Raw genomic sequence first — 7,042 nt, 5'->3', positions numbered from 1 at the left:
TGATTTTTTGCGATTGTAAATGCTATGCGCACGGACGCGGACGGACATTCTGCGTTCCTAAGGTGCTCCGCACCTAAAAGCCTGATCTTGCTGTGGCACGACTAAGAATTAGCCAAATCCAGTTGCTCCATGGGAGTGTACTTCTGGTGTTACCGTTCGGACTGTTTCGTGGGTGTTTTCGCAATCTTTCTTGCTTTTTGAAGCTGGCTAATCATAGATTAAGACAGCGATTAAGAGATCGGCGAAATATCTGTCCTAAGACGTCGAAAACGAAGTGAACAAAAGAAGCGAACGCAATGAAACTGAGAGCTGTGAAACAATCATTTCATCCGGTATCGCACGCAGCTATAGGGTAAATCTGGTTACTTTTGTGTTTTTTTTTCATTGTCAGAATTTACCCTTTCATTAACTGATAGCCGCCGCTTACAAGCCCTGGCTCTTCCCCCTCTCTCTATTGGTACGAGCCACTTCATTGGAATGAAGAAGAAGGTTGAACGAGCCTTCTTGTGAAGCATTTCGGAAATAATGGGAGCACAACGAAGAACCTGCTGACTTTGCGAGTGTCTTCAAGTGTGCCCAAGGAAATGGTCCCGCGGAAGAATTCGAAGAGAGCTGCTTACGCTACCAAGGTTACCACCTGCTCTTAATGTATAGTTCTAGTGTTCTTGAAACCCTGTTGCATATGTTTAATGATTTTGCTGCCAAAAAGCCAAAAAATCCTTCGTGCCATTCTTTAAAGTCCAATTTTATAAATTGTTCATTCCAATGCATCATCAAATTCGATGTTTCAGTGTATTACAAGCCAAAGGTATATTCGTAATATTGGTCGAACCAGCAGTTTAGTAATTAATTACTTGGGGCCGTAAACTAATTCCACTGGCTGACGTGTCAACAATATTAAATAATAGCTTTGACAGCGGTGCAGGTCGGTCCGGTAACAAAATTTCGCTTTTTCTCACATTCGGTTAAATGGGTTTGACTCATTTCGAAAAAAAAAAAACCCCTCATTTGTAAAGGTTAGTTAACAAACGCAGTCACAGAACACGAAGCGTAACAAGGTGCACAAACTGCATTCAGAAAGATCTCGCTATTTCACTAGCTATTGTTGCTATTAATAATTTACCATGAATGGATTATACCATTTTTCATTTCAGGGGAAAATGACGGTTTAAATAGTAAGCTTACCGGTAAGCCTGGTTCCACGCTGATCCATCCTTCGAGTCAGCCGGTAGCACACAACTTCCGCGGGAAGCTCATTGTATTGTTATTTAACGCACAAGTGCCAGAACATGTCCTTTAAGTTGCTCCTCGCCTGCTGTCTCCACCATCACCACTGTGACTCACACAAACACCGCTCTTAGGCGCACTTCAGATCCAGACACGGAAACTTATTGTTGTGACCAACTTTCCCACTATCTGGTTTGGAAATGGTAGCAAGCCAAACCAGTTGTCATCTTTTGAAGGCTCAAAACAGCGGGAAATTTTCTTTCACTGACGTTCCTTCCGAGGGAAGCAAGCACTGACGAAAACTGTGCACCGTCGCCGATCGATACCAGTCGTCGTTCAGACCATAGGGAACAGCCTGAACCCAGTCTATGTCACTGCTACACATATCCGAAAACTCGCACATCCGTTGGGAAAAATAGGCGCACCAATTTACACGATCTTTCCACGCAGCCAGCTGCGTCAAACGCCCGAAATCCAAGCATGGGAACGAGGGCGATCCGACCGTCTCAGAGGGTCTGCAGCTGAAGTATCGTCTGCGAGCGAAGGCAACTGGCTGTCTAGACGGGCGTGACGAGGCACCTTTCCGCGGCGGGTGGCGCACTATCACCGGCGTCGGGCAGGAAATGCAACTTCACCAAGTCATGCTAACGCCAGCGTTATCGCGGCAGTTTACGAGCGCTTGCATGTAAAAAGCCTTCCAAGCATTGCAAGTCCTTAGAAATACCTACCAACCACGGCAACCATCTTCTAGACTTGGACGAAGAACGAGTAGGCGGCTCTTGGCTCGCCTTTGGGAAAGCCCAAAATGCAGCGATGGTCGACGACGGGACCAAAAAAAACGCCATCGCTGCAGGCTGATGAAAGCCGTCGTACGCGATGGTTACCGATAAAGAAGAGTTATGGGGGTCAACGGGCCGAAGCTACAAATGAGCTAAGTGGCGCGCCGCAGTGGAGGGCTCCGGATAAATTTGGAACAACTGGGGATCTTTAACGCGCGCCGAAGGCACGACACACAATCGTTTTCGCTTTTCGCTTCCATCACAAAAGCAGCCACCATGGCAGGAATCGCACCCGCATTCTTGGGTTCAACAGCGCAACGTCTCAGCCAACCTATAAAGTTCCAGCGCTAAACAGCCTCTGGGGATAACGAATAATTGGTATTGAACGGTGTTCATTGGGTTTATTGGTTAACCCTGAGCAGTAGTTTAGAGGCTAACGCCCCAAGGACACCGACTTGACTCCGGCCGCTGCGACCATTTTCTGGTGAATGCAAAAAACAAAACAAAAAAAAAGAAAACGAGAACGCCCACATGTGCCGAAATTCTGCGATATTTCACTTTTCCGCAAAGCGTATTTTTCTGAACAAACTTGTGACGGACCACGACAAGAATAAATGCACATGAACGAGTGCCATACAGTTTCGCACCAATTTCTCGAATAAATATTGCGATAGCGTATCGTTGAATAAAGGAAAACAATCAATTAAAAAACAAAACAAAATCTCCGGAACGTAAGGAACATAACACGTTTTTCTAGGGTCACACAGACTATCGACGAGCGGACATATCAGTACATGGGCAGAGGCAGCCGGACGTTTAATCGCAAACGATTTCAGTACAAAGTTCCTGGCGTCAAAGACGGAAAAAAAACACAGTGTAAATCTATTACAGGTTTGTATATGCTCCTGTTCGTGCTTTTTAAACTCGTAATCATAAATTTACTCAATTATTTTGTAAACAAGTTCTCATGTAAATGTCTATTAAGAATGGTTCATCAATCCCCATTTATTTTTTTTTTTGTTGCTCTTAATGATCTTTACGAAAAATGTTCCTAAAGAAGGTGTCTGTGTTCTTATTGTGGTTTTTAACGTATATTTATTATTGCCCATATATTTGCAAATGATTTATCCCGTAAATGTTTATTAGCGATCGTTCCTGATCCCATTTATTTTATTTACTTTTCTCCCAGATTTTCACTAAAGATTCTTTTAAATATTTAGCTGTGTAGCAACGTTCCTTTTTACAAAAGTATAGAATGGGAGTTTCAGTAATATTATTGAGCCGTGATAAGTGTCATCCGGCACCGCTCACGAGTGGCCGGTGCCACACACGAGCGCCCCTCGCCATCACGAGTGGTGAGTAGTGAGTGCACCCACACCCGCGAGGATTGAGTGGTGAGTGGCGCTGACGCTCGTCAGTTCTGAGCGGTGTTCACTGCGAGTGGCGCTCACATTCACGCGGGATGAGTGGCGCCCACCGCGAAAGGCGCAAGCACTCACTTGCACTCGCACTCGCCAACCCAAAAGGTTGGTGAGGCTCACTCCCCACTAGTGAGTGGTGAGTGGGTGATGAGTGAGTGCGCTTGTGAGTGAGTCTGCCGACCAATGCGTTTGGTTACGTTACCCATTCCATATCGATGCACAAATCGAATTCAGGTTGAAATTCAGGTTCAGGGCAAATTCAGGCTCAGGACAAATCCCGTTCAGGAAAAATCGAATACTATAATGGGCCCTTTCCTCGCCTCACCCCAAAGTTACCTGTCTGATAGAGCCCAAGTCGTGTGAGCACAGACCTGTTACTCTATTCCCAAGCTAAAATACATTGGTGTTACCCAGGGGTCAGACTTGGGCCCATTGTTGTTTCTAATTATTGTGGCTGATTCCAAAATTGGGTTTGTTGACTCTGAGGTTATGACAGCGAAAAAAAATTGTGCGCAGAAATTGTTGCATATCTCTCTCTCTCTCTCTCTCTCTCTCTCTCTCTCTCTCTCTCTCTCTCTCTCTCTCTCTCTCTCTCTCTCTCTCTCTCTCTCTTTTTTTGTTGCTGAACTTGTGTATTTTGCTGAATATGTTGCTTCAGAGGTTCTGTCAAAACGCTGTCATGGAAGTGGCAGTTATTTTTCTGCGCTACCTTGCATGCTTAGGTGGTGCACACAGTGGAACAAATGGGAAGTGAAAGTGAATATCGTCCTAGGGCCATCATCCTAAACGCAAGAAAGCACACGAACGCAATGGACAGTCTAAATGGCGTAAAAAAAAATTAGTGCGAAGCAGCAAAACCGCGTGGGGTTCAGACAAGGCGGCTTGCTTGCTGTCAAACAAAATTTTGACGTTACGAATTTATTTCAGGCAAGGTCAAGCGTACACGGGAGGGCCACTTGTATAGATACTAACGATGCCGAGAGGGTCAGCGGTTCTTGCGGAACATGCGGCAGAAGGGCAAATCTCAAACACATATTCGGGCATTCACAGAAAAACAAAAAGATACACAAAGAATAAACACCCTTTGAGGGTTTTTGCCGTACGTGTACTGCGGCGGTTTTCCGTCCCGCAAGGTCTTTGCCGTACGGGTACGATTTCGAGCATCCGTTTGAAATTTCGCGCCATATTAACGATGCATGCTCCCTGGGAGGTGCTGCCACCTCCTGGGACTTACAAGAAGTGTTTGAAATTTGATTGTGCTACCTTCTTGCGGTGAAAAACAGAACTCTCTGGCTTCGGAGCGTTACGGCGTCTGTACGTGTCAACGCGTTTCGTGGTTTCAGTTTCGCCACGTGATCGCATCGGAGGCGCGCGAAACTTATCGGCGCTCGCTATCAGGGGCGGCGGAAGTTGATTTCGATCTATATTGGCGCTGGTCTTATCTGGTTTATTACCCACGCTCACTAGGTATTCTTGCCCTCCTTGCTTGGAACTGAAGTAACCTAATCGGAGACTCCGTTGCGGGGGCGGCGGAAGTTGATTTCTATCTATATTGGCGCTGCTATTAGCTTGTTTATCACCGGCGCGCATGAGTTATTCTCGCTCTCATCGTTTACTGGGTTGCCTTCGAGTTCTTCAGATGCACGGAAAAGCCACCAGGGGGTCCTTACCTGAGCAGTGTAGTTGGATGATGATGGATGGATGAGTTTGTAAGCTCTGGGGCAAGCACTTATGTGCAACCCCCCACTCCATCTGACAACGGTAAGCGGCGATATGGCCCAACGAACTGCTCGCTTTGATGACACCGGCCGCGATGACTCTTCTGACTCTGAGTTTGCTCCTTTCACTGAGTCTGAATCGGAAGACAGTCTTTGTTCGGAAGAAGACAGCTCATTTTCGGACATGCGCTTTATGCGCGCAGACTGCGATAAGGCACTGTGCGTAGACCCGTGTTTCAAGGAATACCACACTATGAAATACTATTAAACATTTTTCAGTTCTAAGTGATGCTGACCCCAAAATACTGTTCCTGATAATTTTTTACCATTTAATCCTGACTTTAGACATTTTGTACATTCCAAATCCGCAATAAACTAATTTGACCACCAGGGAAAGTTTTTGTCAAAAAAATTCTACCCTCAAAGGGTTAAGTGGATCAGTGGGATATGGCGCTGCTCAGCTCTAAAGAACTATACTACGACTACTGATCCAAGACATTGAAGGTCAAGGGCTCTTCAGGGCTCAAGGGCTCCCAGCTGACGACTGAAAAGGACAGGGCGCTCCTACCGCTCCTCCTTCTAGCTTCTTTGGAAACAGATCGAGGATCGAGTTGTTATCTCTCTCTCTCTCTCTCTCTCTCTCTCTCTCTCGCTTGGACGGCAACAACAAGAATTACAACAACAAAACTACGGGGCACTTTAGCTGTCTATTGGGGTGCGGGAAAACGTGAGCATCATTTCTCGGAGAATTATGGCACTACGTTTGGTGAAGCTGAGTTTTGTGCTGCTAAGTTCAGTTTTGTTAGTGCATGACGTCACAATACGCCCAACAACTAGAGTTTTTGTTATGAGTAAGCGTGAATGCAACATACAACGTTAGACAGCCAGCTTTGCAGAGAATAAGCTCTACATCTAAAGTCCCTGAGTGCTTTGCTGCGAAAACATCTTTCCAGGAGCACTATAAGCAGTCGTATTAAGATATGAAGGCCGGCCCTACCTAGGATCTTGTTTCGAATTCCCCGCCAGACAGAGTTTTGTCGTCATCGCCAGCCGTGCTAGTTGCCGACCTTTTCCGTCCGCGCTGATTGGTTATGGAAATCTGGGTACGCCGTGTTTTTTTTTTTTTTTTTGTCCAGTGAACCAAGTATTGAGCCAAGGTATGAGTTATTGATGCTCACGCAACAACGAAAACAAAAATAGGGAGGAGTTCCGAAGTTTACACCACCCCGCTGACAAAAGCCGACCCGCCACCGGCATACGGTAGTGGAGCAGATTTTGTGTACTGGACAGGCCATTCGTAGCGCCAAGCTTCAATTTAGGGCAAAGAAGTAGCGTTTCAACGTTTCTTAAAGACAATAATCTTTCTTGAGCTGCTCAAACAGCAAAATCTCTCTTTCTATATCTCTGTCTGCATGTATGTCCTTCAATTAAGCCATCCGTCCAATGATGAAAGAATTCTTGAGGGAGCCGTTTATATGGGCAAACTTTTTTCAGTGCAATAAGTCTACCTAAACATATGTCCCATATTTGTCAACATTGTTAGACCAAAAAATGTAACATTGGGCTTATCCGAGGAAGAACGCCAATACATACCTAGTGCCTCTAATCAAAAGTGCATGTTTACTGAATTTTTGCGAGAGCAACTTGCAGAAAACGCATTGAAAACAATGTTTTAACCCCGAAAGGCAAACAATAAGGCTGGTGCCCATCCTCGCGCTCGTGGCTCTACCGCTAAGTTCCAACGATTCCAGCTGTCGAAGGCGGCAAAATTGAACTCTGCAAACCATCAATGTGTAGACTGAGGCAGGAGGGGAACAGCGTGAGAGGTAGGCGGATGAAGCAGGATAGGCGGTTAAGCGGCGGGGGCGGCAAAAGACTATCGTCTTTCAACGACATT

The sequence above is a fragment of the Haemaphysalis longicornis genome, unplaced genomic scaffold (genome assembly GCF_048455015.1).
Source record: "Haemaphysalis longicornis isolate Haplotype H1 unplaced genomic scaffold, Haemaphysalis longicornis Haplotype H1 scaffold_6, whole genome shotgun sequence".
In the NCBI taxonomy this organism is placed as follows: Eukaryota; Metazoa; Arthropoda; class Arachnida; order Ixodida; family Ixodidae; genus Haemaphysalis; species Haemaphysalis longicornis.
The sequence above is the reverse complement of the archived record's forward strand: the minus strand, read 5'-3'. Positions refer to the sequence as shown.